This window comes from Microtus oregoni, unplaced genomic scaffold, assembly GCF_018167655.1.
Source record: "Microtus oregoni isolate MIOR12 unplaced genomic scaffold, Mior012 000019F_ref0000042, whole genome shotgun sequence".
Classification (NCBI taxonomy): domain Eukaryota; kingdom Metazoa; phylum Chordata; class Mammalia; order Rodentia; family Cricetidae; genus Microtus; species Microtus oregoni.
The window spans coordinates 26,971,027-26,982,171 of NW_024543078.1; positions in this window are offsets into that span (position 1 = coordinate 26,971,027).

The following is an 11,145-nucleotide window of genomic DNA, read 5'->3' on the forward strand; positions in this document are numbered from 1 at the left end:
TCATTCTGTTCATGCCCAGTTTTCCTGTTCATATTCTAAAATCAGAGGAGCTGATGAAGTATCCTCTGCTCAGTATCTGTCTCAGTGACCCTCAAATACAAGGGACAAGAAAAACAAACTGCACTGAGGTTAGCTTTGCTTTGTGCGTTTTGCTTTGTTTGCTCTGGGTTTCAAAGGCAGACGTGGAAACCATTTATTTCAGAAAAGAGGAGCTGTTCTATTCAATATTTTTAGGAATGGAAGACTCCTCTCCACTAATATCCTGTTAGAGCCATATGAGGTTCAATCATTACTTTGAAGTGAATTCATCAAACTGATATCCTATAGAATTCTTATACACATCACATCAAGTGACATCATATAGAATTACTTCTGTTTAAATTTAAGCACATATTATACAATTCTATGTGATCAATAGAGTTTTATATTTTCCAAATCATTTTGATATTACTTAGAGGTCCTAGTCTCAATTTTAGGCATGTAACACAAAGTGTATTTACTCAGAATCAAAGACACATTCTCCTTCATATGGTACAAGCATTTGAGTGATTAGTTATATCCACAGCCTCTTTTACATTTCTTTATGCTGCTTGATTTTTGTTCATTTAGCTCCTCTATACCTTGACCTTCAGTTGAGCTCTCTATTCTCTATTCCATCAATATATTGTAAATTTATTTTTTGGTGTTAAAATATACCAAAATATGGAATAAATTTCAAAAAATAGATATGGATCATGAATATTTATGAAACACCAAAGCAATAAGGAGATGCTAGAAATTGGAAAATAATGTATTATAGTTTTCCTTGAGATTGTGCAGGACTCTCAAGACATTATGAAAGGAGAGAATAGATATTGAACTCTACAGAATCCTATATGCATGTAATGAGAAGGAGTTTAATATCAGATAAGAGATAAAAGGAAAAGATAGGAACTTCTTAGAAATACATATGAGGAAAATTAATATTTGTAAATAATATGCTCTATCCAAATAAGATATCATTATGGACTCTAATATTTGTTTTATTTCTTGAAAGTAGGCACTTAGCTTGATACAAACTGTGCTCCTTTGATGGAGTTTATCACATGCTTAAGAATCAAAATTTAAAATTTCAATATTGTCCTTACTTGACAGCATCTTTTGTAATTTCCTTCAACAAGTCTTTAATTATAGTTGCATTAAAAAAGCAAATCCTTCAAAATGTATATTAGTTTTACAAACATAAATAAGTTAACTTTAGTGGTAACACAATTTGTGTTTTCCCTTGGATGTGAAGCACTAACTTGCCAGAGACTGACCTATGGGGAAGTTGGGTTAAACAGTCTATACAGCCTCTAGGGAGTCTTCCAAAGGTCAGCAAAACTGTGGCCATCTGAAGATTGCTTTACCCTTTGGGAGAATGTTTGCAAACAAAAATGTGCTTCTAATTTTCAACTGTTCACTGGTCGTCTCTGTTTCACACCACTTTTCTGTTTTTGTATCCTCTTTAGTATTCTATTTACAATCTCCCTTTAATTTTGAGTCTCTCCACAGCAGTTTATTCTGTTATCTCCTATTCATAGACTCTCTACATTCTTTATCAAGGATTCTTTGGTGCTTCAAGAGGAAAATCACAGACAATAGCATTTTTTCTTCCTGGGAGTCAGAAATTTGGATAAACTGTATATCTCAAAAGTCAGAGGACACAAAACTTTTGAAAATCTGTAAGCAGAACATATATGACACACAGCTTGTATTCCAGTCTTAAATTGTCCCCAAATCTTGAACTTTCAGGCAAATACATTACACTTCTAAATAAATGAGTTTTTCATGTCACAGTTTCCTATGAAACCATTTGTTTGTTAAATGAGCATTTTGTAGCAGAAGATACCCACTGTCATGTGGATTTTCTTGTATGTATGTCTCTGCTGAAGATATATCAAAGGGTTGTATATTTAAGCATCACCAATTAGCCAACTTTCTCATACAATAAATATCAGAAATAATTAACCAGTAAAAAGTTTCAGTCCATCTTTGTGCAGCACTTTGAGTTTGTTGTGCCTGATTCATCTCATCATCATAGAAGAGTGTGTAGGGGGGCACAAATCTTAATGTACTGGATTAAAGAGATAAAAGAAAGAAGCCAGAACTTTTCAGCCCTCTTTGACACTACACTCCACAGAACTGAATCCTCCCACTAATAACTACCTCTTATAGGTTCTTCCACCTCCCAAAAACACCAACTGAGGAGAAACTCTTTTAACATGTGGCCTTTAGGTATTCTAGACTCAAGTCATGCAATTATATCCCTGAAATTTGTAAAACAAGAGAAAAATAGCTTTCCTTTGAAAGCTCATCATCTCGGAAAGTAACCCTTTGCTTCTAGCCACTGGGAAGTGCCTCATATCACCTTCTTTTCCAGTTCTTAAGCCTAACAATTTTTAGGAAGCCAAAAAATTATGAAAATGCATGTTTTTACTGCTGCCAGACCTGATTAAATTCTGGTCTTGCTTATGTCTGCCTGGAATATGGAAGGTCTTTATTTCCTATAATTTAAAATTTGAAGCACCAAAGAGCAGTATAGATGGCAGACAGTTTCTTATATCTCTTCTGTTACTTGTTTATCACATACTTGTAGCTTTTCTTTCCTGCAAAGTAATTGCTCAAAATTATAGAAAATGTCACATTGTACTCTAAAATGCAGCTGTTTGCTCCCACAGGAGAAACATGCCACAGGGTCTTTATGTTACTTCTTTTGATATTGCTAATACACAAAACTAGTGTTTATTTACTGTAGGCTGCTAATAAATACTTGCTGTAAGTATAAATTATTGAAAATCATGAGAACAACTGGGGCAAAGCTGCATATAATAATTTTCACTGTATTAAAATTAAGATTGAGCCAACCAAACTTTCACACAGTGTATTAGAATTTATTGGTCCACTTTAATGTACACTTCTTCATGCTATCAACCCCATGTAATTAAGCTGCAAATTTTTAGTAAGCAGTAGCATATGGGACATTAGCATGTAGAAACAATTACTAGAAGGGACTTTTAGAAAGTATATAAAGTTCTTCACTTAAACTGATGCTCAGAAATACCGAACCCCTTTCAAATCACCTCCCCAACCCCTCTTCCCATCAAACTCAATGTGGGATGAATTCCTGGCTCTTTCCTCAATGACATTTTACTACTGTGTAGATAGCTTCCTCAGGAGTAGAGTCAAGTTAAGCTACATACCAAGATTTTTACAAAAACTATCAAAAAATTACTATTGAGCATCTCTAGTTTCCTTTATTCACTTTTCAAGTGTGTTTGCCATTCTTATTCGTAACTTCCTTTCTGTAGTGTGTCCAACGTATTTTAAATGTTACTTATATGGAATTCATCCACAATAATTGTTGCTCCAAACAGAGAAGTACAGATAAACTCTTGAGTTCAAGATACAAGACTTGTAGTTATTTCATGCATTGTGAATCTCTAAAACTTAATGCATACATTTTGTTTGTCAGATCCAATTCTGATCCTCAGCCATTTTAGGGAATTTACTGAATATTGTGCAAACATTCTACAATCACTCACTTTGGCAGTGAATAAATAATTATCTACACTATATAGATGAGGCCATCGGGAATACAGGTGGCATTGGCCTGTTTCTACGATATTGTAAACTGCTTTTACTCAGCTTTTGGATTTACCACTGAACTAGTAAATTTTCACTCAATTTATTTCATTGTTTACTTTTTGTTTATTTATTTACTTATTCATATGTGCATACTGCATCACACAGATGCATGTTGGAGGAGTATTTGAGAGAATTGAAGTTCTTCTTTTATACTATGGGCCCCAGAGATTGAACTCAGATTATCGGGTTTGACTACAAGCACCTTTATCTGCCTAGCCATTTCACATACTTAGTAAATGATAACTCTTTTTTTGCCCTCTCTGCCACTTTATTTTTTAATATATTTATTTATTTATTTATTTATTAAAGATTTCTGCCTCCTCCCCGCCACCGCCTCCCATTTCCCTCCCCCTCCCCCAATCAAGATCCCCTCTCTTGTCAGCCCAAAGAGCAATCAGGGTTCCCTGCCCTGTGGGAAGTCCAAGGACCACCCACCTCCATCCAGGTCTAGTAAGGTGAGCATCCAAACTTCCTAGGCTCCCACAAAGACAGTACCTGCAGTATGACCAAAAACCCATTGCCATTGTTCTTGAGTTCTCAGTAGTCCTCATTGTCAGCTATGTTCAGCGAGTCTGGTTTTATCCCATGCTTTTTCAGACCCAGGCCAGCTGGCTTTGGTGAGTTCCCAATAGAACATCCCCATTGTCTCAATGTGTGGGTGCACCCCTCTCGGTCCTGAGTTCCTTGCTCGTGCTCTCTCTCCTTCTGCTCCTGATTTGGACCTTGAGATTTCTGTATGGTGCTCCAATGTGGGTCTCTGTCTCCTTTCATCGCCTGATGAAGGTTAATATTCAGGAGGATACCTATATGTTTTTCTTTGGGTTCTCCTTCTTATTTAGCTTCTCTAGGATCACGAATTATAGGCTCAATGTCCTTTATTTATGGTTCGAAACCAAATATGAGTGAGTACATACTATGTTACTCTTTTTGGGTCTGGCTTACCTCACTCAGAATAGTGTTTTCTATTTCCGTCCATTTGCATGCAAAATTTAAGAAATCATTGTTTTTTACCGCTGAATAGTACTCTAATATGTATATATTCCATACTTTCTTCATCCATTCTTCCATAGAAGGGCATCAGGGTTGTTTCCAGGTTCTGGCTATTACAAACAATGCTGCTATGAACATTGTTGAGCATATACTTTTGTTGTATGATAGGGCATCTCTTGGGTTTATTCCCAAGAGTGGTATTGCTGGATCCAGGGGTAGGTTGATCCCGAATTTCCTGAGAAACCGCCACACTGCTTTCCAAAGTGGTTGCACAAGTTTGCATTCCCACCAGCAATGGATGAGTGTACCCCTTTCTCCACAACCTCTCCAGCAAAGGCTATCATTGGTGTTTCTGATTTTAGCCATTCTGACAGGTGTAAGATGGTATCTTAAAGTTGTCTTGATTTGCATTTCCCTGAGAGCTAAGGAGGTTGAGCATGACCTTAAGTGTCCTTTGGCCATATGAAGTTCTTCTGTTGAGAATTCTCTGTTCAGCTCTGTGCCCCATTTTATAATTGGGTTGATTAGCCTTTTCTGGTCTAGTTTCTTGAGTTCTTTATATATTTTGGAGATCAGACCTTTGTCAGTTGCGGGGTTGGTGAAGATCTTCTCCCAGTCAGTGGGTTGCCTTTTTGTCTTAGTGATAATGTCCTTTGCTTTACAGAAGCTTCTCAGTCTCAGGAGGTCCCATTTATTCAATGAGGCCCTTAATGTCTGTGCTGCTGGGGTTATACGTAGGAAGTGGTCTCCTGTGCCGACGTGTTGTAGAGTACTTCCCACTTTCTCTTCTATCAGGTTCAATGTGTTCAGACTGATATTGAGGTCTTTAATTCATTTGGACTTGAGTTTTGTGCATGGTGATAAATATGGATCTATTTTCATTCTTCTACAGATTGACATCCAGTTTTGTCAGCACAATTTGTTGAAGACGCTCTCTTTTTTCCATTGTATACTTTTAGCTCTTTTATCGAAAATCAGGTGTTCATAGGTTTGTGGGTTAAATTCAGGATCTTCTATTCGATTCCATTGGTCGACTTCTCTGTTTTTATGCCAATACCAAGCTGTTTTCAATACTGTAGCTCTGTAATAGTGTTTGAAGTCAGGGATGGTAATGCCTCCAGATGATCCTTTAATGTATAATATTGTTTTGGCTATCCTGGGTTTTTTGTTTTTCCATATAAAGTTGATTATTGTCTTCTCCAGATCTGTGAAGAATTTTGATAACTCTCTAAAATTTATATCATGCAAATGAAAATGTCACTGGCATAAACACATGTAATAAGCTTTAAAGTTAATAGTCAAAACTAATTTCTTTTCTAGATCTGGGCCTGGAATTTCCCTAGGTTTTAGCTCTCATTTTCCAATGTTTAGTGGACGATAAACTACATATTCAGGCTTTGAAGTATGAAATTCTTTATTTTATCATCTCTTGAAGCTCTTTCTACTTTCAAATAGGTTTTTCAGGAGTGTCATCTTTACAAACTGTTTCATTTAGAAGTAATTTAGAATCCACACAGTCTAACCTCCTTCACAAGTTAGTAACAAGGTCTCTTCTCAGTTCCATTCTAGAAGAGAAAGAAGAGAGAGACAGAGGCAGAGAGAGAAATGTGGATGTTGAAAGGCACATCCCTCAAATTAGTTTCATTGTTTATATTATTCTGGTTTCATTTGTTGTTCAGCAAAATAAATTTTTAATACTATTTAAATCACCCTTCGTGAATTACTTAGTGTAATGAGACAAAAGAAACAAAAAAGTGGATGGGTTCCCAGTGCAACTTTGATCTAGAAATTACCCTCCAAACAGATGAACCAAAACAGTGTTCTGCCTAACAAGAACAGTGGAATTTAAGGCCAAACAAAATTAGCTACAAACTGATATAATAAGAGAACCTTTGATTCCATGGTGGAATTTCTGGAAAAAAAAAAGAGAAATTGTTCGCCATGTGTCTTATTTAGATCTACCAAGAACAAACATAGATCATCAACCCTCATTTGTATGAAAGTTACTGCTGAAAAATCACATGAGAAGTGTTTTACCATAATGGAACAAGTTTCAAATTAGAGGCTGCTACCTTCATTTTCCATAGATTGTCAGTTCTATTACTATCATGCTTCATGCTCTATCTGCACTAGACTAAGTAAAATATACTTCCTACAATTTTTAATTATTTTTAAAAAGCTATCTTTTTCCATTTTTCATGCCAAATCCATTCACCGCTTACTCCCCTCCTCTTGTTCCCTCCACCTTCTCCCACTCCCACCCCATTGTGCCCCCCACCCACTCCTTAGAGAGGGTAAGACTCCCCCTGGAGAGTCAACAAAGTCTAGCACATTGCTTGGAGGCAGGATCAAGGCCCTCCCCCCTATATCTATGTTGAGCAAGGTATCCCTCCAGAGAGAATGGGTTCCAAAAAGCCAGCACAAGCATTAGGGATAAATCCTGGTCTCACTAACAGCGGCCACATTGTTCCCCAGTCATACAACTGTCATTCACATTCAGAGTGCCTAGTTTGGTCCTATGCTGGTGCCCTTGCTGTCAGGCCTGAGTTGGAAGACTTCCATTAGCTCAATAATCTGTTTCAGTGGTGGGTGTCCCTATTATAGTCTTGACCTCTTTGCTCATATACACAATCTTCCCTCTGTTCGACTAGACTTTGGGAGCTCAGTCCAATGCTTTGCTCTGGCTCTCTGCATCTGCTTCCACCAGTTGCTAGATTTAGGTTCTATGATGATATTTAAAATAGCCATCAATCTGACTACAGGGCAAGGCCAGTTCAGAAACCCTCTCCACTATTGCTTAAGGTCTTAGGTGAAGTCATCCTTGTGGATTCCTGGGAATTTCTCTAGTGCCAGGTTTCTTGATAGGCCCATAAAGGCTCCCACCATCAAGATATCTCTTTTTCTTACTCTCTGTCTTGGTCTATTCCCTCAAGTTCTCCTCTCCCTCTTCTCCCCTCCTCCTCCCCTTCCACCTTCCCTTCTGCCCTCACCTCCATGCTCCCAATTTTCTCATGAGATTTTGTCTATTTCCCCTTCCCAGGGAGATTTATGTATGTTTCTCTTTTGGTTGTCCATGTTACTTAGATCTATGGGTCTTTGACAATAGGTTCCTTATCCTTTGCTTTACAGCTAGTATTCACCTATGAGTGAATACAGACCATGCTCATCTTTCTGGGTCTGGGTTACTTCACTCACCACTCATGATGATTTCTATCCTTTTTCATGCAAATTTCACGATGTCATGTTTTTTATTGCTGAGTAGTACTCTATTGTGAAAATGTATCACACTTCTTTATCCATTCTTCATCTGATAGGCATCTAAGTTGTTTCCAGGTTCTTGCTGTTACAAATAATGTTGTTATAAACATAATTGAATGAATGTAGTTGTGGTATGGTTGAGCATCCTTGGGATATATGTATAAGAGTGGTATTGCTGTGTCCTGAGGTAGGTTGATTCCCAATTTTCTGAGAAACCACCATACTGATTTCCATAGTGATTACACAAGTTTGCACTTCCATCAGCAATGGATGAGTGTTCCCCTTATTCCACATCTTCTCCAACATAAGCTATTGTTGGTGGTCTTTATCTTAGCCATTCTGACAGGTATAACATGGTATCTCAGAGTTGTTTTGATTTGCATTTCACTGAGGGTTAAGAATGTTGAACATTTCCTTAAGTATCTTTCAGCCATTTAAAATTCTTCTGTTTAGAATTCTCTGTTTGCATCTGTACCCTATTTTTAATTAGATTATTTGATATTTTGATGTCTAATTTCTTATTTTTTTTATATATTTTGGAAATCAGTTCCTGGCCTGATATGAGGTTGGCTGCTTTTTTTTTAATTGACTGTGGCCTTTGCTTTACAGAAGCTTCTAAATTTAAGGGAGTCTCATTTATTTATTGTTGCTCTTGGTGTCTGTGCTACTGTGGTTATATTTAGGAAGTGGTCTCCTTTGCCCATACATTGGAGGTTACTTCCCACTTTCTCTTCTATGTGATTCACTGTGGTTGGTCTTGTGTTAAGGTCTTTTATTCATTTGGACTTCAGTTTTGTGCACAGGGATAGGCATGGATCTACTTGTATTCTTCTGCTTGCTTATATCCAATTATGTCAGCACAATTTTTTGAAGATGTTTTCTTTTTTCCATTGTATAAATTTAACTTCTTTGCCAAAAATCAGGTGTTCATGGATGTGTAGATTAATATATGTGTCTTTGATTTGATCCCATTAGTCAACCTTGATAGTATACATAAGTGACCCCAAGAATTCTACCAGGGAACTCCTAGAGGTGATATGCACCTTCAGAAATATGGTAGTATACGAGATCAACTCAAAAAATCAGTAGCCATTCTATAGATAAATAATAAAAAAACTGAGAAAGAAATCAGAGAAAAATCACCCTTCACAATAACCAAAAGTAAAATAAAATATCTTGAAGTAACACTAACAAACAAGTGAAAGACCTGTTTGACAAGAACTTTAAGTCTTTAAAGAAAGAAATTGAAGAAGAAATCAGAAAATGGAAAGATCTCTCATGCTCTTGCATAGGTAGGAACAGCATGATAAAAATGGCAATCCTACTGAAAGCAATCTATAAAATAAGTGCAATCCCCATTCAAATCCCAACACAGTTCTTCACAGACTTTGAAAGAACAATACTCAGCTTCATATTGAAAAACAAACAAACAAACAAAAAAACTCAGGAGGACAGTCAAAACGACCCTGTACAATTAAGGAACTTCTGGGCATCATAATTCTTGACTGCAAGGTCTATTATAGAGCTACAGTAATGAAAACAGCTTAATATTGGCATACACAGCTTTAAAATCTGAATTCTTTACCAGTGCAACCAATGCTGCCACCACAATGGTCGTCCATCCATGGGGCAGCAATTTATTATGCTTTATCTTTCTCACAATTTAGTTCCCATGATGTCACAATCTATGATCTCAGAGATACCTGAAAGCCACTAGCCCTTCCCTCTATCAGTGATACCAGAAGGAGCCTCTGCTTGAGCTACTCAGTGCCCTAAGGGGTTAAAAATCCAGCCTTCTCATTGCCCAGGGACTCTCAGGTGACTCAGTTGGCCAGGGTTCCTGGTTAGGCCAGCTCTCCAGTGATATGCAAAGACCTTCCATTCTCTTCTAGAGCTCTCAGCAGCATAGGCCAGACATTCTTAAAGGACCATCCATAGGAATGTCCTCATACTTGGAAACAGAGAATATCAAGCCAAGACAGCTCTCCAGTGCAATCTGAAAGCCTGGGCCAACATGGGTACTTACTGCTCATTCCATGGAGGAGAAAGATCTGTTTTTTGCTTCTTTTGTTGTTTTATTTTATTTTTCTTCTTGGATCATTCCTAGTTCCCAGCTGTGGAGTAAAGCAATAGGGGTGGAGATTTGCATCTGTGCATGTTGTGAAAGACAGTAGGTTCATTTCATTTTCTCTTTCTTCCCTGACAAGCCAGCTTGAGACTATGTCCATCTCATACACCTCAGGATTTCTCAGTAACATCCTTCTGGTGAATCTTTCCCCATGTTTTTCTTCAGATGAGGTTATTTTGAAAGGAAAGACCTCTTTAAATGTTATAACTGAAGTTTCTTACATACTCCCTTTCTATTCAGTTGAACTTCATGTTCCTAGTGAATGCCTTGGAGGGATACTTTATTACAAATTATAGTAATTGGTTTCCTGTCTAAACAAAGAACAGGAACATTTCCTCACTTTTTACTAGTCACTGTAATGTATTATAATGCGCTCTAATAATTTGACCCACAACTCATAAAAACAAAACACAATCTGCATTCCTTAAAATCCCATTAAGTCTCTCTCCACAATTTAAGTGACCCTGATGATAGTTGTTACCCAAACACCTTCCCATCAGTACCAACAAACTTATATCTTTAACCTGGCTTTATATGTTACTCATCTTCATACTTGCTTGCCTTCTCTGTGCCCCCTTGTTAAGCGCTACTCTTTGAGACACATTTGCAAGTTTTTCTAAGAATGTACAAACTGATTAAGGGAGATTATGTGTTTTGGTTTGAGTGTTCATTGATGTGGCTTCATGTGATGATTTAGTGTTATTTTTCAACTTGCCTAGTTCCAGTCTGTCTATGAATTTGTATTTTTATTCTGTATGTCACCTCTAAAAATATGCTATTATAAGATGTTTCCAGTAATGCCCATATTTTCTGTCTTGTAAATGCACTTCTCTGGTTTTGATTAAAACATCAATTTGCTGATATGCATTAAAGATGTAGATTTTGTTTTATCAAGAAGATTGCTTAGGTTTTCTGCTGAGTTTTTCAGGCATTTAACTACTTTTAAAAAGCTGAGTCTTCAAAGACTGAAGATTTACTTTAAAATCTGTTTGTTTTTGTCAGACTTCCTCTAAATGTTCTACAACAGCAAAATTATAAATCACAGTTTCTTCTTCACAATTAGTGTAACTGACCATCTGGGCATTCAATAGCTGTATTTGGAG